The sequence below is a fragment of the Taudactylus pleione genome, unplaced genomic scaffold, assembly GCF_031769625.1.
Source record: "Taudactylus pleione unplaced genomic scaffold, aTauple2 ptg000181l, whole genome shotgun sequence".
NCBI lineage: Eukaryota > Metazoa > Chordata > Amphibia > Anura > Myobatrachidae > Taudactylus > Taudactylus pleione.
Window position 1 is genome coordinate 5,104,908 of NW_028284583.1, and position 27,430 is coordinate 5,132,337.

Genomic DNA, 27,430 nt, shown 5'->3' on the forward strand with positions numbered 1-27,430 from the left:
TCTTGTCTCCAAGGAAGTAGCCTTACTTCCTCCTTAATCAGAGGTGGAGATATATTAATATATTAAAAACATTTATTAACATTTAATCTATTGTACCAGCATAATCTGTAGCATTTTAGAATAAAAACACCTTAATTAATACTTGCCTACATTTTTTGTAGTTATATATGCTATATTGCCTATACTAGTATTAAGGTAAAGATCAGTGAGACACAGGTGCAGCTCACAGTTGCTTAATTAGGCAACTATCCCAGGCAGTAGAATCACAGAAGGCCATGGGACTAAACAAGTTGGAATATGCTGGACATGCATCACAGGGATGAGCAGTACCACTAGTAGAGAGAGTGGTACTGCAACGGATCGTCACCTCATCTTAAGGGGGGTGTCCACTTAGCAATATACAGACGACAGCACGATTGCGACATTGCAATCGTGCTCTCGTTTGTATAGCTAGTGATGTGCTAGGACTGAACGTTCACTCGTTCAGTCCCGGCACATCCCTCATCCCCGCACATGCAGAACCTGACGAGATCGTCAGGTTGACCTGCATGTACGGGCGATGTCAGATGTCGGAAGCGACCTGCGGGCTCGCGCATCACGGGTCGCTTCCGTCCAAAACATCCCCGATGCATGCACAATGCATGTGCGATTTGCAAGCGATTGCACGATAACGACATCATTATCGTGTAATCATTTGTTTAAATCGCTTAGTGGATACCCCCCATTACACTGTCCAGTGCAACACAATGTTCGGCACAATGCTCCACCCACTGCAGTGCGATTATTCGAAATTCACGCCATATTGAATTGCCTTTACCAACATATCTCATTTTGACCGGACATCAGGAAAATTGCCAGACTCTCTCTGGAGTCCAGGAGATCACTCACTAGTATGTGAGATTCCCAGCTTTAGCTCTCTGCTTTTGAGTCATGTTAGGAAGTACTCTCTTCATCTTCTGAAGCGCACATCAAATGGCTACTAAAATGACTTACAGTACGTGAAGAGTGTTGGCGCAACTAGGAAGGAAGCTCAAATGTGATACAAACTAAGGACACTCCCTTTTATGTATGTTCTTATGACCCATCAATCGGGGGCAGGTATATAAAAAAGCAATGCAATTATTAAAAATGATTCTAAATTATTTATTTTTTCTAAACAATTATTTTATATATATATATATATATATATATATATGTATATATATATATATATATATATATATACTGTATATATATATTTTTTTTAAAGAAACTTTTTTCCGGCCCACTTTTATTTTGTCCTGTTTAATTTTTTCCTATTACTGTATGTTTGTGAAAGATTGAAGTCAAAATTGTTTCTAATATGTGATTTCTCACTTACAATATATAGCTGTCCATACCCAAGACCTTAGGTCGGGTACACACTAGAGCCACCAGCATTCGTTCCGACTTTGCAGCAGATTGCTCTTGAGCCCAGAACAAACGATATTGAGAGTACACACTGTGCAATATTGCCAATGATCAAATGATATATCATTTCATTTGTTCATATATTATTTATAGGGATGTGCAGGCTCGGTTCTACTCGGTTCCGTTCGGTTCTTTTTACCGGATCTTATTGGGTTTCAGCTGTCACGAGTTTTGGATAGCCAATAAGGTTCGGTAAAAAGAACCGAACGGAACCGAGTAGAACCGAGCCTGCACATCCCTAATTATTTATCATTGCTCCTGTACACACTAGAACAACCGTTGTTAAGATCACTGGCTGGCAGTAACAAGAGGTGACATCTTCAGAGGCCAAATCAGAACGATATATCGCCTGGTTGTCCGGTTGGCCATACACACTAGACAGTGTGCGCCATATTGCTAGCATTATTGCTAGGTATGATGCGCCGCACAGACAACCAGCAACCATCACTAGTGACCAGCAATAGTGCAAAATCATGCGTACACACTGAGCAATGTAGATGATTTATCGTTACTAAATGGCAAATCGGCCTGCCATAACTCCAGTCTATACCCAGCTTTAGACAGTGCTGATTCACACTAATAAACCGTAGAGGTTAGCCTTCAAACTATTTACTGCAAGAAAGAGGTCCCGGAAACCAAGTATTATATAAACATAATATTTACAATGTATACTGTTTTGTATAGTTAATTTTATGTACCGGTAGCGTATCGAGTTTTTACACCACTTTCTTTGCATTACTTTTATACATGTGTCATTTGTTCAATATGAGAGTTGATTATGACTTCATGTTGTCATTTCTAGTTTTACATCCTCCACATTTATTACTATCTATCTATCTATCTATCTATCTATCTATCTATCTATCTATCTATCTATCTATCTATCACATATTCACACACATATATATATATATATATATATATATATATATATATATATATATATAGTCAAATTCTCTTTTATAGATTTTTGTATAAAAATATTAATATTTATACTGGAAGCTAAGGTTTATTTTTGAAGTAGGAAATATTTCCGCCTTGACAGATGTGAAGTCAGCCTATCTGAAGTGGTACACACATATGGCAACTGTAGTTAATTCACATAAATGAGGATTGTTTAGTTAAAGTGAATAAAAACAAACAATTGGCATCAAATACATCTCTTTGATCTATTTGGAATTTGTCATGGCACTCACACGATGCCAGTTATTGTCAGTCCTAATATAAAACAAGTGTGTTCATTCATTGATATAGATTTCTAGGCTGCTCGTTCTCCAGAATGGTGATCTATCTCTCAAATATGCTTTTGATGATAAAGAAAACACGAGTACATCAGTTCAAGAAGCTTTTTTGTTTCTAACCGAGTTTCTCATTATTTTAGGATACAAATATATATTTCAATACCCTACTGATCTCAAACTATACAAAATAGTCTTTATAAAAATGTGTATTTTCTGATATGAAAAAAACTTTATCACAGGGAATTTTAAAGGTATAGTCACATAGACAAACCTACATACTGTAAAGCATTTGGGATACAGATGTGTACTCATACACCTAGCCTCAATATGCCATACGGGGCGAGATGCCCAGTGCGACTGAGCCTCTCTGAGAGGAGTAACATATTGTCTCTTTTTTCAATTTTGCCTCTTGTTCACATCGCAGATGCAGTGAAAATCCATTCAATGTGTATTACTAATGCCGGGCTGCGATTTTACCTGCACAGGAATTAGTTGTCATTACGTACAAAGCTGCAGATGAAGCACAACAGAACTTGGCATGAGAAAAAGCCACGGACGCTGCATCGTAGTGCTGCATATACAGATTCAGACTCAGGGCCTGATTCAGCAAGGAACGCAATTCTGCTTATACGCACGCACCGCAGTTGCTAATCTCAGCGTCGCTATTTACATGTTTACATTCACATTGCGAACGCAGCCTGACACAAGAAGGCCACTTTCCCTTGCTCACATATGTACACTTGGCCAAGATAGCGAAACAATCGGTAACATCGAGCAACATTGGACCCAGACACACAGTTACGGAAGCTTAGATCTCACTCAGGAATTGCCAACTTCTGCACACGCTATGAGTACTTAAAAGGAGTATGGTATCACAGTGGATAATTTATACATGTCCATGGAACGGCATTGAAACGCACTGGCACACCTACGCAATGGCACACCTATGCACTGGCACACCTGCGTTCGCCCGACCACACCCCCGGGCCGTCACCACCCACAAACGACACTTCCTGTAAATCACTCTGTAGAGAGTCTGCATAGTCACTTATATGCAGTTCTGACCACAGCATCTGGCTCGTGCGCGCCCGCTGCGATGCATCATCTGGCTCGTGCACGCGCGCTGCGATGCATATGAATGCGCAGTGCAAATTTATAGACCGATTGCATGCGTATATGCAACTGCGTTCCTTGCTGAATCAGGTCCTCAGTCACACACAGATGTACAAATGTTGCACATAAAATTGATCAGTGCGATCTAGCAAAGTAGTTTTGTCGCTTCCAGGTGTTTTATTTCTGTGAAGAAGATGCACATTTTTATCAATAAAGGCACTTGGCTCAGCCGAGTCCAGCACCTTTTGAGCAATAATGACGCTTGGCTCAGCTGAGTCCAGCACCTGGCATGCCCTGAAGGTTTGTTTGGAGTAAATTAATTTTCTGACCGATGTGCGGTCATCTGCACTTGGGTAATTGTGTCAATGAGAAGACCTTTCATTGACCCCAAGTAAATTAAGCATAGAGTGTCATAAAAACGGCGTCATAATGCAAACGCTCCTGACCAGAACCGCAAATGCTTTACAAGCATTAAAAGACTATATTGTCGGAAGTGGGTAAGGGGCCCACTAGTCCTTTTCATTCTACAGATTGTGGAAGGTTGAGGAGACCAGAGCTATTTGATTTATATGTCAGTCTGCACAGTCCATTTTATGAATGATGGCTGTTTTGCTTTTGAACTATGTATGATTCCAAGTTAATGTATAAGACACTGGGCCTGATTCAGACCCGCTCGCGAGCGCATAGTGGGTTGATGGTGGGAACGCCTGCCGTTTGTGGGCGGCCCTACTGACATCACTAGTGATGTCAGTAGTGGACTTCCTGCTCTATTAGAACAGGAAGTCCACTCGGGCTTGCGAGACCTGGACCCTACCACAGGATTTCCTTGCAAGCCCGATGGTCGCGATAATCGCGACCGTCGCCAGGCCGCACGCACACGCTGTGGGTGGTCACCCACAGCTGTGCGAGCGGCCGGTCACAAAAAAAATAGGGACGCCCTGATTCACAGCGAGCGCACGCAAATAGCATGTGCCTCTGAATCAGGCCCTCTGTTTTTGGTAAAGGTGATCACAGAGGTGAGATCAGAATACAGTAATGGTGACTCAGCTCAGCAATAATTTTTCACAAACAAATAACCATTTCTGTGTGAAAGTGGGGTGTCATGAATGCAGAAGGCAAGAGCTGACTTTATCTGCTTGTAAAGTCGCAGTGCCTGCTTGTGTGATTTGAATGTGTCGCAGATGTGTATAACTTTTGGCATGACAGTTGTTGCATGTGAGGAGTGTGACTAGGTGATTGCATTGTGCTTTGCGTAGGGAAGTCTCTGAAAGTGTATGTCGACAAGGAAAATCTAAAATAAAAATGGTCAGTGTGTGTTTGTTGTGCTATCTTGGTAGTGTACCCTGGAGTTATACAGTTTTTGTTTTCAGAATACACACATTAGCAGATGCTTTGCATAATACATGTGACTTTTGTGCTGTAATTGAAATACAGTACAGATGGTCAGCAAAAGTAAAAACGTATGTACTGCCTTCTATCACATTTGGATCATATTTGAATTGCCTCTTTAATTAATTAAAAATTTTCTAAACTTCTGCCAGTTTAACACTCATTATTGCATGTATATATACTATACTGTACACTGACATTCTCGCTGTCAACTTTCTGTCACTGTCAATGTTATATCAGTGTGTCGACATCGTGAATGTCGAAATGTTGTACATGCTGACATTCTGAATGTCGACATTCAGATCATGACGACATCATGGTGTCTAAATTCAGTTTGGCATTTTAGTTCGCTACTAGTGTACAGTACTAGGTAGTAATAGTGGTTTGGCATGGCTAAGTTACAAAGTCTGTGATGTGCTACATGGGGCTATTTGGCGCAATGTGTGTGTGTGTGGACACATCTGTATGTTTATTTACCATGATATATCATGTATGGTTTGCACTATGCATTTCACTGTCTTGTTACAGTATGCTACTTTATTTTCTTATGAAGGGCTACCTGTAATACCTTGTCCAGTCTAGTTTGCAGATAAATCACAAACTGCTGTGTAATGTGCTAATGCTCTGTAATAACATACACTAAATGCAGTACAGCAGTTACTTGCATACAGTATGAAACATTTTTTCTCTTTTTATGTCTGCCTGCTAAGATTGAATGCTAGTGAATAATTGATATAGGATAAAGACAGTTTGGATTATGCTCTAAAAATCTCTCCAGTTAGCTCGAGTTACAAAAAAAAAAACACATGATTTTGTTTTGTGGCATCAATGACATGCTCGACGCGACTGAATGTTATATATTTTTATCGCACTTTCCTAAGTAGCAAGTGGTGGCTTGATTTGTGTCATTACAGTATGTCCTCATTGTACAATGCAGCGATTCATGGCATTGCACGGTATAGGAGTGGTCATGATTCCCTACAAGTCATGTAATTATGGCCCCATGATGGTTATGTTTTAAAAGTAGCACACATACTCTTCCACACAGATGCAAGGCCAAAGCTAATATTCGGCTAATTTAAGCGGTTCCTCAGGGCGCCAATGACTAGGAGGCAGCTAAAACACTGAATGAGTAACATAAAGCTTACCACCACTAGAACCCACTCCCTTTCCTTATTAGACTATTCACACCTATCCAAAGCCTCAAACGAAGTCTTCCTAAATCACCCCTGTCATCCCTGTCCCACCTAGACTGTAAACGCTCATGAACAGGGTCATCTTCTTGAGTACTCTTCACTTTTCCTTACTTTACCCATGCCATTGTGTCATAACTGTGGTTATGACTGAGCCAGTGCTATATATATATATATATATAATATATATATATATATATATATATATATGTAGACACACACGTTAAAGTGGTGTTGGAAGAAGTAATTGGACCTGACTGCCATAATGCCAGAGCCCGCCTTGCTGTGTGCCGCTTAGCTCATTAATTGCAGGTGATGCTGTGTTTGTCTGCCTGCCTTCCCCTCCTCAAGATTTGGCGGCTCCTTTTTACTGCACAGCGTACATGATGTTATGATGTCTCATTCTGTAGTCAAGAGGATCGGCGAAGAGGAGCATGCATTGAGTGCAAAAAAGAAGACAAAGAAGGTGAGTGGGGGCTGTACTAGACTTACACAAGGGGGTGAGCTGCTGTAGGGAAACTGGTGGGATGATGATGATGATGCTGTGTCTACAGAATTATGGTGCTGAAGAGGCACAAGGGGTGTGGGTGTTGGAGACACGCAGGGAGTGGTGACACTGGTGAGAAACACTAAAATAGTGCTGAAGAGACACAAAGTGGGTTGGGAGGTGGGATGATGCTTGTGAGACACGGAGGGATGGTGCTGGTCAGAAACAGTAAGATGGTTCTGAAGAGATGCAGGTGGGGATGGTGTTGGAGGGAGGCTAGGGGAACAACGGTGGTGAGACACGGGGAGCTGGAGTGACGCAGGGGGATACCACTGGAGAAGTGCAGGGGGGTGGCGTTGGGGATATGATGGAGGAAAGTGTCTCTCAAGGATATTTAATCAGGGAAGTTCACATTTTGCCCTGTCTCAATACTTCTAATACTATGTATTATCTGATTGAACCTCTGTTGTATGAAGATGATATATTATTCCTATGCAAACAGGTGGCTTCCGTACCACATGATATCCTATATTCATACTGAATACTGGCTCAAGACACTGTCTGCCTAGGAAGGCTAAATTTCTTCAGAGTTACACAGTATCAGAAAAACTGTCATATAAAAAGAAAAGCCCCAAACACGGGGAATACATCGGGGTTCCAAAACAAAACAACAAACATGGGGCACCCAAGTGATAAAGACATGGTGATCTCATATTATAGGGTGGCAAAAAATAATTATAAGTAATACTGATGCCATAGAACAATTTTTTTTCTTATAAAGTGATCTAACATTGTAGTCTCAGTTGGTGGCAGGAGTGTTAAATTGTATTTCACACTATTATAGCCCTTAGCTTTTAGAGGACTAAGCGGCCCCCAGGCCCTCGGCTATTCACTTTAAATTTCCCTATACACAACAGAGTGTGTATGCGGTATTTATTCCAGTCATATTGAGGTTTTACCCTGCTCTCACAATTCCCTTATTTGTGTTTCCAATGCGTATTTCAGCACCAATATAAGTATACAGCCAGAATTTTAAAGAACAGTTTTGAAGGGGCAACACTACCTCTAAAGGCCACTTTAAATTGTGTCCTCATACATCAAGCCTTGAATATGCCATGTGGCATGAGATAACTGGTCCGAGTGAGCCGCCAGGTCCCGTGCGACTCTGCTAGCACCAGGCTTCTTTTTCGCCCGAATATCCGTCTTAGTCGCAATACTAGCATGCACCAGGAGACTGTGTTGATTAATTAAATATGAGACACTTGTATATCTGTGTGCGACTGAGTCTGTAAATGGATCACAATGGAACTTGGAGTGGATAATACTGCGGTCGCTGCATCATAGCACTTCGATTACGGAGTCAGAGACTCAGGGGTCTATTTACTAAGCAGTGTTAGGAGACAGAGTGAAAAGTGATAAGGAAGTGATAAGGTGCCAGCCAATCAGCTTTCAACTGTCAGTTTTCAAATACAGCCTGTGAGATGACAGTTGGGAGCTGATTTACACCTTATCACTTTCTTATCACTTTTCACGCTGTCTCCTAACACTGCTTAGTAAATAGACCCCTATGTCGCACACAGATGTACAATAGGTTTATAACATGGGTATTTCCATAAATGCACACCTGCACTTTCTTGCATAGATGCGGCCACCTTACAAGGCACACGAGAACTGAACGCCATCATTTGTACAGTTTTTCAATCAAATAATGCGAAACATTTTAGCTTGATGTTCAGACCTATGTGCTTTCAATGAAAACAGGCACTTTGTGGGCAAAAGTTTTACATGCCGTTACACTATCTAAGTTGTGTTAACTGACGTGTCAGGTGTAATAATTGTTGCAATAAAGACTGCCCACCTGCAGGAATGTAATACAACTTTGGTTTCATAAATAGAATTGGATACATGTCAGGCTTAATGAGCGTGAGAGATATCTGGCTATCTACCATTGTATAGTCTTGCACATCTTTTGTCATGCACTCTTGGAAATATAAAACTCATAATTCTTGTTTATGGAAGCATCTCACACGTCAACTAGTTTAGTAAACAGCAGTCCCTGGAATAACATAATATTCAGAAAATGCCAAATGTATCTTCCAGATACTGACAATGCCAATACTATGAAAACATCACCATGCAGCTGAAAACAGTGAAGAGGAGGAAACTTCTTTATCATCTTAAAAGTTTGTCGTTCTAATCTTCTCCCAGTAGGTGGCTGCATAACGCAATCTATTTTCTAAAGAGCGATGACAATTATGAACACACACTGTACATTCCATTCCATAATCTGTGTGAATTTTCCTTTTCATAATTTGAATACAAAGATGTGATCTTCGGGAACCTTTGCAGAGATCAAAGCAAACAACTCTGTGTTGCATATGTAGCAGATTGCTTTATAATTAAGAAAGCAAGGTTTTAGAAGATATGAGGAGGGGGGAGGGGGATCTACTAAAGGTCAGTTTTCCCCAACCTTTTTAAATCAGTCCAAATCACTAGAAATCATCCAAAACAAAACTAAAAGGGAATTCATTTTTCCGTTGCTCTACTCTTTAAAACAGCAGTATTATTGTTCATATACATGTAATTTGTAGTGATTTTAAACAGTAATTTTGGCAGTGGTGCTTCCAGCATGTGTGCTACTTGCGGAAACCCTGATGCTATTAACTGCTCTTTTAAAATGAGTGGGGAAACTACTCCTATTTAAGGTAATAAATTAATATGGAGCAAGCCTTCCTCCTCTCCTTACAAATCTTCCACTGCCCTAAACGCTAGATAGACTGGTCTGGTTTCCACCATAACAGAGATAGCATGAGATTGGAGTTTTCTTATCAGAGTGAGATCCATCCGCAGGCTGGGCAGGACATAACAAAGCTCTAGGCACTGATGGTTGCGGTAATGAACAGGACTGGCACCCCTGGTGTGGCAACTCTCCGACCCTGTTAGTCCCAGTATATAGTTTAAGTATAACAAAACAGAATCCTTATTTTCACTAACCAAATCCCTGCAGTTTTGTAAATATTAGGGAATACAGGCCCTCATTCAGAGCCGTACGCTATTTGCGGTCGTTCGTTTAAAAACAAGGGGTGGCTATTCAAATGATCCGTACGCACATTGCAGTCTGTTCACACCTCTAAGTCTGAACGAGCGAGCAAAACATACGCTCGTTTATTTGTTAAAAACGCCCCCTGGCCGCACGCATCCTACGTCATGTCCGCTATTTATTAGATTAATCGAGTACATCGACCAGCGTATGAACTGCTCGCTATTCTTGTGGTTGGTGTTTGCTACCACAAATTTGCGTGCAGTTCGGGCTATAAAATAACCCAGTGACGTGGTCAATGACGCTGCTGTTTTAAATATACACACCCATAAAACGCCCGTTTTGACCTTTAAGCACGCCTGCGTTCGGATCTCCACTCCCCATTTTCAAACACCTTCCCCTGTTACCACCCACATACGCCTCATTCTGTCACTCAAAATAGCAGGCACTCGCTATATAGCGTACAAAGGATTTTCGGCCGCACTGACTGGTTCGCGCATGCGTACTAAAAAGCGTACGCATGCGCAGATGTGCAAACATCGCTCGGAACGAGCGTACTGTTGTTAACGTGCGGCTCTGAATGAGGGCCACAGTTCCTGTAGGACTTATAGAGGAACAGTTTATTTTATAACAATAGACATCGAACCTTACAACAGTCAAGATTTCTGTGACAGAACATGGCCAATCCCTCCAAAAAGCGGGTACATCAAAGTGATATTAGGATTGTGGTTGTATCACAGTGTGCGTGGCAGTGTCACCTTGGGGTGTAAGCAGTGCTTCTGAGGTTCTATGCCAAACTCAACATCCTTTTTATGAGGAAAACATGCTATTACTGCTGTAACCTGTTTTCTGCCACAGTTTTGAACAGTTGGGAGGTATGAGTTATTATTGGAGTAAATTATGTTTTGGTTTTGTGTGCTTTTGGTTTTAGTATATGATTTGCAATTGTATGCATGAATATGTAACATTATGCATATCACAAAATAGGTTTCCTGATTGATGAAATATCTATCTGCCTGCACCCATGAAATTACTGTTTCCATGGAACCCTTTATATTGCACAAATGCTCAAACACCTGGCTATGTTTGTAATCCTTCCGTGTTCTTTGGTAGAAAGTATCACAGGATTAGGTAGGAGGTTACTGCGTGAGAGACATTACATTCTCCTATGTTTTATGGTGACACAGGATATAGAAAGGTCTAGAACAGGTAAGATGTGTACATCTTGTGATTCGGTTCAGAACACAAATCACATTAGTTGAAACCCCCTTGAGTTTAAGAGCTGCTTTTCATTCGCTATAAGGCAAAAGTAGCAAACCAAAGTGATTCTGGGTCAGTGACCAGCACTAAGCATGTAAGGTGATCTTTTTGAAGTTGTTGAATGTTACAGTCCATTTAATATTTTACATTGTAGAGCAAATAAAGCACATTTTAACACGTTACTAGACAGTTTTTGTGATGTGTGGTTAGACAGTGTTGTGTGATTTATAGAGCAGGGAGATTTTCCCATAGTAACTCATTTCAAAATGGTTCACAATAATATATATATGTATTGACTAATGGAGTCTTAAAACAAGGCTTCTGCAACCTGTTTCAAGGTACATAATTGTATTTTTTGTAAGGTTTAAAAAAATACAGTGCCATAAAGTGAAACTGTTTATCAAATGTAATTGTAACTTTCTGTATTTATTTAGCAATACTGTTTACGCATGTGTTTGCTGCTGCTATTAACACATATGGTCATGAATTCCAGTTAATCGCTGTTACAGTAATGAACCCTTTTCTTTGGTAATTGTGAAACAATTTTTTTCATGTATTCACAATGAGCTGTCCCATGTCCTCTACATGGGTCTGGGTTTGAAAAGTTATATAGACAAATACTTGTATTGATCTTGTATAGAACCATACATATTAATTATTATATAAGTTGTTTTTTTCCCCCAAGGTACATCAAACTATTTTTTAACCTCTTGATAGTGTAACCCTTCCATTTACTTTAATTCTGAGGTTATATTTGTCCCTGAAATTTTTCGGCTTCTGTCCTTTTAGCATTGAAGGTGCCTAAACTGTACCCTATATTTAGGGATAAAACACTACTTTAGTACATTTTTAAAATATTTTCTGCTGTGCCCCACAGCAAAATTATTTTGGGGGAGGGGCAGTGATTTGGTTCACTTTCTCATGGTCTCTGTTCTGTTCTTCTGAGCCCGGCGTGAACTTTACAGTAAATGCTATGTGCTGATAGTGGGTTCAGGCTGTAGAAGAAAGGGAATAGCTGCAGCTAAGGGTTCCCATCATATCCAGGACCCTTATCTGCTTGTCAGCCAACTATCAGATGCTACTACCCATTCTACCATACAGTAGTTCAATCTTCCAACATATAGTAGTTAGTTTTGGCTAAGTGTGAAAGCTTTCTTACATTTGTTACCTTGCATTTGTCGTTTTTTCTGTCACTTTTCTTTTTTTATACCCCATTTTCACTTCTTCTTATTCAACTGTGCCAGTTCCTAGTTTAAAAATTGCAACCTCCTAACCACACATTATCCCAGCACCAGTGCACTTTTTCTATTGAGAGGCAGCCATCTGTATACCTGCAGCTATGGGAGATAACATCCCAGTTCTCCTAAAACTCTCTTTCTTACACCAACTTTTATCACTTTTAACCTCCATAAGCTGCTGCTGTATTTTATGTTGAGCACATGGCATATAAATTATTTGGAAAATACCTTGTTGGTCCTTGGCTTAAATTTACATCCTAAGATCCTAACCTATTTTTTTTTTTAAACTATCCACTTACCTCTAACTTTATCATCAGTTTGTCCCTTGATCACTTTATTCTTCCTATTGTATCCAACCCTAGCAATGTATTCACCCAACCCTAGTGTTCTGCACCCAAGAGACAAGAACCTGTCCTATTTGTCCCCCTAATTATTTACCGTAAACTACCATCTGGCCTACACTGTACTCATGTTCTCTTCTTTACTATTCAGTTATTCCCGTACCTCCCAATCATTCTGGACTTTAACATTACAAGCCATAAATCCTGAGAGCTTGAATCATAGTTATGATTTATATTCCTTTTTGTAGTCATGATTGTTACAATGACCCAGGAATTACATTTATGCAGGTAACATATTTTTCAATGTTCTCTAATATTTGTTATAACATAAAATATTTAATCAGTTTTCCTGTATGCCTGCGATTCTTCTGAGTAATAGTTCTTCTAGTAATGTACTATTAGTTATGTTACAATGTATACTCTTGTCTGCCGCTCCTTAAATGTGTGTTGCCATCCCCGTCAAGAGGCAAAGTGACACTACCAAGACAAGACACAAATAAATTTAATCTTTTAAAGGAGAATATTTTTTTTGGAGTAAGCTAGGGATGAAATAAAAATGGTATGAAGGGAAGAATATTTAAATTGTCTATTAATAAGGGCCATAACAGCTATTTTTTAACCACAGTTAACAGTAATAGAAATATTTTTTTATTATTTTTTATTTTAATCTAATGAATCTAATTCTGAAAACTAATATATCTATTGTTACTTGTCTGCAACATTCAATAATAAATGTTTATTTTTTTGTTAAAAATGTATACTATTATAAATTAGTTCACTGGTCACAGTGTTTTAGGGGCATATTTATCACAGTCCGCATATCAGATGCAGATAAGATATGATAATATTGGCCAAATTTGCATTGCGTTATTTGAATACATCGCAAGGAGGTATCAAATATCACATACAGGGACAGAGCTTGCGAGAAAACTCTGTCCATGTGGATCCTCTCCTCGCACTTCTCAGGGTATTTTTCACAAAAATGCGCTGCCAGCAACCCCCCACCCCTCTTTTAGTAAATCTGAAATAGATCGCATTTCCAATTACAAGTATGGGAAATGCGATCTGCTTACTAAAAAAATGTGAATTTAAGTGCTTGGAGTAGTTTTTTTTACCAAAACTGCTGCAAAATCCTTTTAATACGTCTAAGTGATATTAAAATAATGTGAAAAGGGTGTGAAAATGCAAATTTTTACATTATTTTAGTAAAAATAATATTGCTAAATATGTCTGTTAGTGTTCCAAGTAATCCCTAAATAATTACTGTTCCTGGGAGTAAGATAAAGGCTTGCAGACATTTTCTTTTTTTTCCCCCAAGAGTATCATGTGTATGAATATCTGTTTATACCACATCTATACCACAGATTTCCAACTGTTAATTGACTGTGATAAAGTCCCACGTCACCAACCAGGACTTGACACATTATTGTAAAGTGTACACTTCATTGTTTGATTGACTTTGTGTTACTTATCCATGCCAAGTCTGGTCCTCTAGCTGGCTGATGCCATTGGCCGCATATACGTTTAAATAATAATAAGTTCTAAAAAGTCGCTTGTAAAAATATTGCATATGCGGCTATTTGGGAAAGTATCTGAAGAGACATCCAACTATGCATCAGCAGCATATATACACCAGTTTTTTGTACAACCAGATCATATCATATGTACAACTAAATCTTGTTTTTTTTTTTCATAATTTGTTTTGTTACCAGAAAAAAAAGCATTTGTTGTTAGGTTTGAGTTGAATAAAAAAATCCTCTATAATACAGCAGCTATACGGCCATATTCAATTTGAGGCGAAAAGTCAGAGGTCGGACTTTTCGTCATCATCGCCGTTATTTCCAGGGATAAAGTATCGGGGGCGCGTGCCCGCTTATCCCTGTATTCAATTAGGATCAGGTGAAAACGGGACCCGGCGGAAAGGTAAGTGTCGAAATGTCCTGTCAGTTTTTGGGGAAATCATGCTGTCACCCCCCAAAAGATGTCCTAACATGGGGGATCACTATGGGTAACCCCGATTTGGCCTGCTGAAGGTAGTCTGGGTTTTTAAATAGCCACGGCAGGTGCATAAATGCGCCTTTAGAATAAGAGGTGAAGAATAGCACTTAGGTTTTTAAAAACAAACAAAACTAGTTTAATCAAATTTGGGGTACATGAAAATGGGTACAAGCATATTTTTAAGTCCCTAAAGTCATTTTGAAAATTCTTCAAAAAACCACCTGCCGCTACCACCCGCATTCTAGAAAACACCTGTTGCATACTTGGGGACCCCCATGAGTCAATTTCGCTAGTTTAAAAGTTTGTCCCCCAACAGTATTTTTTTCGCCCCCAAAATGAAAGTATCTTTTTTGGGGTATCCTAAGGATTTATAAAAATATTTTTTCGACACAGATTACATTAAGGGGACATTCCAAAGGCTGCAGGCTATTTTTTTTATTCTGCACCCCTAAACCCCAATTCTGCACTTTTTTCGCCAGTGGTGAAAACATATCCCTGTTTTTAAAAAAAAAGACTTTTCGCACCTGCGAAAAGTCTTTGAAATTTAATATGGGGATAAGTGAAACTGGCGTAACTAGGGGGGGTAGAGCAGGGCATGTGCCCTGGGCTCCATGGCAGGCCCAGTAGAGGGGTCACCGCCAGCCAGGGCATCATACCTGCACTGGCTGCTCGCCCCCCCCACCACCATTGAAGACTCCTGACTGACTGTAACCATTAACGAGAAGGCATTGGCAAGTATCTAACAAACAAATTCCACAAGAGGGAGAAAAGAATGTCCTATATTGGCGCACAAGAAAATAATATGGTATGAATAAAATATAACCTTTATTGAATTTAATTAAGACCTTATTATAGTGAAATATCAATAAAATAAAGAAATAAATACAAAAGTGACAAAAGTTAGAAAAATGTGAATAAAATAAATAAGCTGATACTCGGGGCAACTGTTAATCCGATCTATAAATATTTCACTTCATTCTGAGTATTCATGCCTCATGTAATTCATATGACTGTTCAAAATATTGTGATGCTGAGGACAGTAATTTGTCCTGTCAATAAATTAATAAACTTTGTACTGTATTTTCATGTCTCATGTGATTATTATAACTGCTCAAATGCTATGAGTCTGCTTAAGCTGTATTGCTTCCACACTACTCACATTGTATCGATATTGGTGAAAAAGATACAGTATCGCCTATTAGTATTGAGACATATGTTATTAACCACCAGCAAACCTATTTCAGTAAGGGAATTGTTTTTAATTCCTCCAATTAAGTCTGATAATTATTTATAATTCATAGAGTATCTCTATATGTATACTTGGGAGTACATCAACATAAAGCTCCATTAGTGTACTTATTAAATATGGAGCTTCCCCTTGGATATTGAATCAAAGTATCAGTTATTTGATCATTCAGTATCCAAGTATCCATTCAGACTCTGTTATTTGTAACAATTTCTCTATTTATTTAGACATTAGTAGGCATACTTTACAATCTTAACCCTATTATCCTTATCATAGGGCATCGTTAGCTATATTGCTGTCATCCAAGGAAAGGGTTCAGATTGTCCTGCTTCATTATATATTCATATTTATATGCATAATAATAAGGTGACAAAGGAATGGTTTAATGAGTATTCAGTCTGTGGCCTATACACCAGCTTCAAACTCGAGTATGGAACTGTCTCAAACGGTTGGTGGATATTATTAATTAATATGTGTTTGAATAGTGTCACACTATAAAAGACATCTGTATATTGTTTAACTCAGACACGAGGTCATATACATATAGACCCCTGTTCACTGCCACTTGTCAAGCTGTACCCCTATATGGGGCTGTGCCCGCACTCTGTTAATCCTGCGGCTATCACACTAAGTACACGTGGTCCTGAGCGTGCTGTAGCCGCGTCCCAGGTACACTTAGTAACTTAGTATTGCCTTTAGTGTGGGTCATACAGTCCTCATAACAACATCAAGTTTAGCAACCATTCAAAGGAGCAGTGCCCAAAATTAGCATTTCAAAACGCCCAATTCAATTTGTTAGACTATGCCTCATTATAGGGCTATACCCATAATCAGCGTGTTAGTACTATAGGTATAAGACTATGTACAGTACATGTAAACCTGAGCGTGCTGTAGCCACGTCTCAGGTACATTCAAAAACGTAATATCGCCTTTGACATTGGCAGTAGAATTCACATAACAACATTATATTGACAGTCATTTATCGGAACAGTGCCCCAGGTCAGCTTTTCAGAGTGCCGACGTACGTTTCACTAAACAGTTTTTTCAAGGCTAACCCGAGCGTCATACTCAGCTGGGTTTAGTAGGTGCATGGCATCCAATCAAATTTCTCCTATTGGTCACTTGATGTGATCATCCAATAGGAATTCATCCAGTATTAAGTATCCATGTTACTGGGTTTTTGCAGGGGTAGAATTAACTATTTATGTGACTACACTCGCATAGTGGGCCTGATTCAGAGCCCTTGTGGTAGGGTCTCATCTGCCGCAAGCCCTGGAGTGCTTTCAGCTCTGTCAGAGCCGAGAGCACTCCCACTGACATCACTTGTGATGTCAGTGGGGCCGTCCCCAGACGGTAGGTGTTCCCATGGAAATGCCTCTGTCTGGCCAGCCACACCCCCGGCACGCCCACCAAAGGGGGCATGCTGTCACTCACCATCGACAGCACACCCCCTTTGTAGCGAGACCCGGAGTGACGGCTTGGCCGTCGCTATCCGGGTCTCACGTATGCGCACGATGGAGCTGGCTCCCTCGTGCACATGCACACTAGGCCAACATCGACCCGCTTGCGAGCGCTCAGCGCTCGCGAGCGGGTCTGAATCAGGCCCTGTGCTGTCTATGATCTTAATTCTATATCTATTATTTCTCTTCTCTCATCCTCAAGAATTCATAGATCTTAATAAATACAGACCATTAGAGCATACTTCTTTATAACAAAATTATGTTAATATAAAATCTAAAAAAATTCCATGAAAAAATATACATAAACATATATAAATAAATATTAAATAAAAATTGCTTAGTGTAATGGTGTTGACTTATAACATGATAGTGCTAGCCCATAGTATATATAATACCTACACATCGATATCTACATGTCCAATGGGTATAGCTATATAATTAATCTCATAATAGATATATTGTGTAAAAATACACATATATTATGTGTACTATTAAGTGATGATGTAATCTGTGAATAACTGTGACTAAAAAATGAAAGAATAAAAAAATGTAAAAATAAAAAATTTGACAATGTGAAAAATAACAAAAAAGTGTTGAAGAAAGACAATAAGTGAATATAGTGTAAGTGACTACTCCTTATTTAATATGAGTAATATAATTAATATACAGTGATACTTGATGAAGTGATGGTGAAATAGATAATAAACAGTATTTTTACAAAAACATACATTTTATAAATTAGTGTTACAAAAAGTTTTTTAATAATATATATTCAATAGAATTGTTGTTATAAAAATATTTGCATGTATATAAATAATGTAGTATATTTTGATTGAAACGAAGTATTAATCATATTAGTTATTGAATCGGACCCTCCCATACAGAGGTAAAAAGATGTTATTTAATCCGTACAGGATTCATCAACGTATATGTGTCTTTAATCAGTATCCATGAGTAGACAAATTACATAATGATTATAACCAACAGGGTCCCACATATACGAGATACCTTATATTAAACCTACTCCAATTACAAAGTTTATCATCCTGTATGAGTTGATCTTAATTATACATCCCGTTCATAAAAAAGGTAAGTAACTATTATTATCATTTAATCCCTTTGGGGATATACAGTCCATGAGGAAGATCATCTTAGTCTCTGCCTGCAACAGTTTATCCATATCACCACCTCTTATTCCCATTGTTGTGTGCTGCATTCCAAAGGCTTTTAATCCTGTGGAACATCCATCATGGTATCGCAAGACATGATTTGCCACCGAAGTCAAGGTTTTGAATCTGAATACATCTCATCTGGCATTGATGATACTATTAACATGTTGAAGTATACGTACTTTCATTGGTCTAATTGTTTTGCCGATGTATTTCTTGCCACATGGGCACTCCAGTTGATATACTACGCCCATTGTGGTACAACAGATTTAATTGTTGATGGTCCATTTCTTACCAAATCTATCAAAAAAGTATTCCCTTGGTGATATATATTTACATGCTTTGCAGTATCCACAACGATATGATCCTTTCCTACAAGATCTCACTTTTTTTGATGATATATCAAAGTGACTCTTGACCTATCTGTCTTTTAGGTTCCGAGCCCTTCTCCAGCTAGTTTGGCAAGTATGCTGGCTGGGCTAAATGTAAGGGGAGCTGTAGCAGAAGCACACAGCCCCTCCCAGGCAGTCTTCCTTCCCTTTCTGTATCCTGCTGACCTGGAGCTGCCACCGCCTGCATCGGGTGTAGAGTGATTCTTCATTCCCCGGCGCTCTCTCAGCTCACCGCAGCAGTGTATTGAACTTCTGCATGGGGAAGGGTGGGCCGGACTGCCACGGGGGAGGGGGGTTCGAGTTGGCTGGCTGCATTTGTGTGAAAGAGCTGTGTGTATCTGTGTCAGTGTGTCTGTGTAGGCTGTCAGTGTGTTTGTATATGTGTCAGTGTGTGTGTATATATGTGTCATTGTGTGTGTGTACTGTGTTAGTGTGTGTATATCTGTGTCAGTGTGTCTGTGTGTGTGTATATATGTGTCATTGTGTGTGTACTATATCTATGTCAGTGTGTGTGTATGTATGTCACTGTATAGAAATGTCAGTGTGTGTGTATATGTGTCAGTGTGTGCGTATATGGGTCAGTGTGTGTGTGTGTGTTTATATGTGTCAGTGTGTGTGTATACAGTATGTGTGTCACAACCCTGGTCTGTTTCCCCTTCCACTGGGTCACTTACTGATTCTGCCAGCGTTCTCTATCACATCCCAGACACACAGGCTTCAGTGTTTCTCGGCCTGCTAGGCCTCAAGCAAGATCTAAGCCTGCTACAGAGTATGGCAGTGACAAGTCTTGATCACCTGTCTGCAACAGCAAATCAAGTGATAGCCTGAGTCTCACTATACCACCTGTCGCTGCTGACTCTACCTAATTGCCAGTACAATGTCTAACCTCAGTTCCTACTGAGTGAGCTATACTGAGCTCCTGTTGCTTACTTGTATCCTGTTTGTGCAGTTTTGCTTCCTTCTGCTACACGGACTCCTGCAAGTGATCTACACCTGGTGCAGCTATTTCACTGGCTGCATGGAGAATCTCAGCCTGTTCCTGATATCCGAACCTGCCACTCGCCTGTGTATACCATTCTTATTGCATGGTGAGCATTTCTGGTTCCTGCACCATTGATACCATCCTTGGTATCATCAACCACTATCCACTCCGGTGTCCAGTCTAAATCCAGTTCTGTCTATGCCTGAGGCACCTATCCCACTAGTTGCACAGTGAATACCTACCTGATCCTGTTATCCACACCTACAACTCGCCTGTGTATATTCTCACTACATAGTGAGTGTTCCTGCTTCATTTGATGCTGTTCCTGGTATCATCACCTGCTACCTATTCCGGTGTTTGTTTGCATCTGGTCCTGCTACCATTTGAGTACTCCTGGATCCTGGACTACTGCGACAACACAATTTCAGGCTGGTCAATACGTTGCCAAGATCTACCACTCCAGCATTCTGGTTACAGTAAAAAGAGTGTTTTTATTATTTATCTACAGTACTAATCCAGTATCAGCTGTCAGTCTACTGCCACACTCTCCTTTGATTGCACATAACAACTTGTCTTCAACACCGACGTCTCTGGTGGTCTAATGGGTACGATCTGGCATCTCTCCGCTGAGACCTGGGTTCGGTTCCAGGTCAGGTAAGTGGTCTTCATTACATGCCAGGAGGTCTCCTTAGACCTGCCATCTTTCTGTACATGCCTCCAGACACCAACACAGATGAATATCAGACACCGAGTCCACAAACAAATGCTAGTCTGACAATGTGTCAGTGTGTGTGTGTGTGTATATGTGTCAGTATCATTGTCAGTGTGAGTGTGTGTAACTGTGTCAGTGTGCATCTGTGTGCATGTCTGTGTCCATCAGATACACATGTGAAAATTTGACAAGCACACAAAAATGTAAAATTTGCAGGGGGTGATGATGGTGTACTGAGAGACGGCGCAGGGGGGAGGCGATGGTGTGCTGAGAGACGACATGATAGGGAGGTGATGGTGTGCTGAGAGACGACATGTTGGGGAGGCGATGGTGTGCTGAGAGACAATGCGCTGGGGAGGTGATGCTGTGCTGAAAGATGACACGGGGGAAGTGATGGTGTACTGACAAACACGGGGGGGAGGTGATAATGTGGCTGAGAGACGTCAATATGTGATGGTTTGCTTCAACTTGCCCTGGGCTCCAAAGACTCTAGTTACGCCACTGTACTAGTACATGGGGAGAGCGGGCCAGATCAGGACAGAAAGATAAGCAGAAGATATTCATGATATCCCCAGCGTTACCTTTATAATGAATGGCCCTGACACTTAATTCATACAAAAGTAGGTGAAAATGTTAATTTGTAGAAATGCAGTGAAGGATGAGTCGACCCCCAGGGGAGAAAGCAGATATCCTGGTCATACACTCACAGCGTATGGCCATGATATCTAATGGATTTCAGCTTGTCAGATAAAATGGCTGTAACACTATAAATGCTGGACATTTTAAAGGTAATTAAGCCAAAAGTGTATTTATGACTGCAGCCTGTATTGCTCATACTTGCCTTTTGCTTATTTGATCCTAAACCTGCAACTTTAAGCATTGATATTGATTTTGAAAGTGGATATATATTTTTTTATATATTTTACTTAATTTGATTTCATGGAATTTGATTGGATTTTATACACCTCTCCTGTAACTCATTTTCTTTGCAAAGAGTTAAGCTCATTAAGACATACTTTTGTATAAAAGATTTGCATAGCCAAAGTTCTATGTCTACAGTTTAATTTAATGGTCATTACTACTTAAAATGAAAAGCAAAAAGGCATAAAAACTTGGGTTGCTTATCTGTTCTCTTTAAAACAAAAATAGATTTTTGAACTCTCTCCTATTCTCAACCATAAATATGTTTCTCTTCATTCTAGAAGTGTGCTGAAACTTTATTGTAAAAAGCACAGAGCAATAGAGGACAGAAGGTCAGTGCAGCGACCTGAATTAAAACATATTAGATTGCTGAGTGTTGGATCCAACTCAGCCAAAATAATCATTAACACAGGAGCTTATACAAGCTCAGTTTGCTGAGCAGCTCCCTCTGCTGTGAAATGCATTCACTTAGCAAATCTTATGGAGGAGAAGAACAAAGCATGATCACAGAGATTTTCGGGTCAGATTGATTCTATCAAGCAGTATCTCCATACAGCAGTCTGTCCTCCTGTAACCCTTCACCTGGCAACACGTCTGATACATGCCAGAGGATTTTGTAGGCATGTTACTTTGCGTTAATCAATTCAGAAAGGGATATTCAAAGCTTTGTTTCTTAATCTGATATAAGTGCTATTTATGACTTATAGGAAAATGTAGGGAAAGAAAAGGAATTAAGGTAAAAGACAGTTCCCAAATTGTATCATAGCATACTTGCAGTTGCAGTTTCTTAAATTAGGATGAACGCTACAGTGGAGACATACAAAAGTATTAAAGCTAACCACAAAACAGGAATAGAAGTAAAAATGCAAACCAGATAGGAAAAGTTTAATGTGGACATTTGCCCTTTACCGTGCAGACTCACAGAAATGCATAAACATGGGCATTAAACCACACCAGTCTGTCCTCTGCTTAAAAAGTAAATTTTAGTACTAAAGCATACCTGCCACCAATCTACACACAAAGTGAGCTGAAGATTTTGGGACTCCAAACCTAGGGGGTGATTCAGCTTCGGACGGAATTGCAAAGCTTCATGCAGGCAGCTTTGCAATTCCGTCCTTGCTAATATGCAAATGCAGCAGGAGGTGTAACTAGACTTTTTGGTGCCTTGTGCCAGAAAGAGCATTGGCGCCCCCCTCATTTTTCGAAGGGACATAATGCACCCAAAAAAAGGCCATGGCTTGATGGGGAAGGGCCAGGGAAGAGATAGGAGAGGCCAGGAGATGCTGGGGATGGAATAAGAGGAAGCTACAAGTGAGAATGATAATAAACAGAAATTTGACAGGCCTAAACAGCGCACCCTGACCTGTGGTGCCCTGTGTGAAGGCACCGGCCGCACTACCCTAGCTATGGCCCTGGTGTATGACACCCCCTGCTGCACTTGCGATACCATCACTGCGACCAAGGCCGTGATGGTGGATGGTGCCGAGCCGCCAGCCATCTGAGTCTTACTCAGGCTGGCCAGCTTGCGAGGCCAGGAAACTGCGTTTGTGGATGCAGTCCCTGGCCTTGCCGCTCCCAGAAAACGGGGCCAACACGCCCCCATTTCCAGGAATGCTGGACATCCCCGCCCTCGCACCACCACTTAAGTTCCTCTGCCTCTCAATCAGAACGGGTCCTCCGCATGTGCAGATTGCCAATAATTGGGAATCTGCGTTCAGCATTGCACTTACCCTTAGTGCGTAGTTATTGATTACTGAAAACAGACCATTTTTTCTGGTGTATTTCTTTTTGACTACAATTTAATAAGGTTTTCTACCATCAAGCACAAGCTGTACACAATTTATCACATTACAATTAACAATCCCTCTTGCTTAACTGCAGTGATAGTATTGTGATCAGAAGGGGTTGCTATCATGAACTGAGTCAGAACAGAATTCCACAGCAGGAATTGACATAAATGGACCAGATGGATAGGCTGGGAAATTATGCAGAAAGTGCTTGGACGTAGCTATTGTAAAGTGCTGCAGAGTTTGCTTGCACTATATTAATATAGACAATAATAATAGCTATACTGCTATAGTAAAATATGGAAGGAGTAAAAAGCTAGAGAATGGTCAGACAGGCCAGGGCCCGACACAGCAAGGTAATCATCCTAGACTGACACAGGAATAATGCAAGGAGAAGAAGGGAAGGACCAAGGAGGATGCTCTTGGATCAGTAGCAGCCCACTTCCTTTCAGGACTTCCCACAGATACTCATATGCCTCAGGACTTGGAACAGCGCAAGGAAAGTGGAAGAAGGATAAACTGAGGATGATGGGACCCAAGCACAGAGAAACAATGGAACTTAGAAACAAATAACAATAAAAATATGTGACTTTTTGTAAACAGATCAAAATAAAAATTACATTACCATTTTGACAATGAGGTAACCATACCTCCCAAGTGTCCTGATTTAGAGGGATAGTCACAGTTTGCTGTTCTGCTGTCCTCCTCAGGACGTGTGTCCAACAGAGGAACGTTGGCATATATGTCCCTTTTGGTGAACTCAACAATGAACGCGTATTTGGAAGAGAGTGGATGTGGCTAAGCCCAGAACCGGGCCTGGGAGGTACAGTTGGGGCATGCCCACGCAGCCAAATATGCATGGAGCGAGCTTTGGTATGCATTTGGTATCCCGGCGGTCTGGATACCGACAATTACCTTGTCGGCGCCAGAATATAGATGCCGGTCAGAAGGTAAGTAGTGGGGTGGGGGGGAGGGTTAGCTTTAGGAGTTGGGCACTAGGGGGAGGGTTATGGTTAGGCACTAAGGGGGGAGGGTTAGGTTTAGGGTGTGGGGAGGGGGAGGTTAGGTTTAGGCACTAGGGGGGAGGTTAGGTTCAGACACTAGGGAGCAGGGCCGTAACTAGGGTAGTGCAGCCTGTGCCATGGCACAGGGCACCGCAGGGCAGGGGGCGCTGTTCGGGCCTTTAATTTTCTGTTTATTATCATTCTACTTTTAGCTTCCTCTTATTTTATCCTCAGCATCTCCTGGCCTCCCCTATCTCTTCCCTGACCCTTCCCCATGAGGCCATGACCCTTTTTTGGGTGTGTTATCTCCCAATTTAAAATATAGGGGGGTGCCAATACTCTTTCTGGCACAGGGCACCGAAAAGTCTAGTTACGGCTCAGCCAGGGAGGGAGGGTTAGAGTTAGGGTAGGGAGAGGGAGATGGTTAGCATACTGACCACCAAGTGTCAGTATGTTAACCCTGTTGGGATCCAGGTATCAGGATTTTGACCACCTGGATTCTGTCTGTCGGTATTACATACCGATTAGACAAGCTCCAGATGGGGGATTTCACATAGGGTGAATCGTCCAGTGAATGAACAGTTAAGGGATTTGTCATATTTAAGGGGATGGTGTATGCAGAAGATACAACATAAAACTATTTTGAGACATGACCTCATTATTACTATTAGAGATGTGCACCGACCCCCGTGTTTTGGTTTCGGTTTTGGATCTGGATCTCCCCTGGTTTTGGATCTGGATTGGTTTTGCCAAAACCTCACCTCCGTGTTTTGTTTTCGTGTTTTGGTCTTGGATCTGGATTTTTTCTTAAAAAATCAAAAAAACAGCTAAAATCACATAAAATGGGCCTTTTTTTGTTCCTACAGTATTAATAACCTCAATAACATTTATTTCCACTCGTTTCCAGTCAATTTTGACCACCTCTCAGCTCACAAGGGGACCAGGAAGTGTGCTTTCCAAAAATAAATAAACAAATGACTTAAATAATGCTTTGCAAATGTTCTATAAACTGGCATTTCCGAACCTGTAGAGGGACATAAAAAAAACATAGTTAGTTCAAACTGTCGTTGTTCCCACTGTCCACTTAACCATATGAGATATATTGTGGACAAGTGGAACTGAGCAGCAAATGCAACATTTCAGACCTAAGGTTTAAGTATTACGTTGTGTGGCTGCACCATGCCTGCTTGCTAGCATTTTGTTTTCATCCCAGAAGGGGACCAGGAAGCGTGCTTTCCAAAAATAAATCTTCTGTTCTGTAACGGAATTTTTCCAACCTGTAAAGGGACATTAAGAAAAACAGAGTTAGTTAGTGGCCTTCAAATTGCCATTGTTCCCACTGTCTTGGACTGGAGCAACCATGGCGACTGAATAAGTGTCATAAGGAAGAGGAGGCTGCAAACTGGGTGTCATGTTATGAGTTGGCCATATGGGGTATGTTGCTGTTAAGGGATCAGGCTGGTTACCAGTGGACACATTATAGTTTTTGTTATTTTGGTTTCCATCTCCTGAAGGGTATTTACCAACAGACAGAGACTACCTACCTATCAGCTCAGGCATAGACAGTTCCTGAGGAAGAGCTCTGTTCTCTGGACAGAAGCCAAATAGGTGGGAGCCCCTGTTCCAAGTCCAACATTTGAAACTCTTATTCTCTCCACATCATCTATGATAGAAGAAAAAAAATGTAATTGGGGAAATCTAGCTCCTCTTTCTGTACCCTGCTTACCATTTTTGGACAGCATGGATGGTTTGGAAGAAGAAGGCCTAGCAACAGATGGGGATGGTCATTATCAAGACCTGGTCCCCCCAGTGGGTATAGTGTGGGAGGTATTGGTTGGCATGCAGGCAGCGGAATAACAAAGGCCTCCATGTTGTCTGTGGTTACTATTCCATATTTCAGTTTGCCATTCAGGTAGGAATAAACTAGTGGGCTACAGAACACAGTGACAGAATCACTGGATGTCTTAGTGCATTCAGGCCAAATACGATCCATGAATTCCCAGACAGATTCCGGACAGATGAATCCTTTGCTTGTAATAATCTTTGGCTATAACACCCACCTTTGCCAGGAATTACCAGACACTTTGAAGGCTGTAACTCTGAACTGGTTTATAGAAAACATGTGACTGAAACCTTTCCACACCGCAGAACATGATGGAGAAATCCCTTGAAGTTCAGGATCTAGAGCATCTTTTTTTTCATGTTCTCTGAGGCCTCACCTGACTGTGAAGAAAGACTCTCCACACTGTAGTCTTCCATTGTAACTTTTTAATTGTGATTTCAATGTTGTCCACTGGCTGAGATCCATCTCATCTGAGGGGTGTATTTTCCCAATGCAAATGAGACAATTCACATCCAGAAGGTCACTCTATGTTTAGCCGTGGTGTCAGTCTCTCTTTTGGCCGAATTAGGCTTTAGTTTTTTTTACAAATATAGGCTTTAGTTTTTTAGAGCATATAACTTTATAAGCTGTTAGGATAAAATTTCTGCTATGTTTAAGATTAAAAAAAAAAACTTTTTGTAACCCAATAACTTCAAAAAAAAGTTTTCATTGCCATATTCATGCAGCCCCTTGACAGACAGCAGCACAGCACCCCTGCACAGCTATGCCGATGACAGGTGTGGCTGACACACACACAAAAAAATTGTTTATTTACTATTTTGGGCAACAGCCCCTCGACAGACATGAGCACAGCACCCCTGCACAGCTACGCCGATGACAGTGACAGCCAGGTGTAAAACTGATCATAAATTAATTTAAAAACACTTCATTGGGTGCAGCCCATGGCTGTTAAATTGATCATAAATTAATTTAAAAACAATTCATTGGGTGCAGCCCTTGGCTGTTAAATTGATCATAAATTAATTTAAAAACAATTCATTGGGTGCAGCCCTTGGCTGTTAAAATGATCATAAATTAATTTAAAAACAATTCATTGGGTGCAGCCCTTGGCTGTTAAAATGATCATAAATTAATTGAAAAATAAATCATTGGTTCCTAAACCAAC

The 27,430-nt window shown here is 40.5% G+C and overlaps 1 protein-coding gene across 4 annotated transcripts in view; it reads left to right on the top strand.

The window, feature by feature from the left end:
• Positions 1-27,430, top strand: part of SUGCT (succinyl-CoA:glutarate-CoA transferase) — a 1,290,705-nt gene that overhangs the window by 636,943 nt on the left and 626,332 nt on the right. The gene's annotated exons all lie outside the window — the stretch shown is intronic.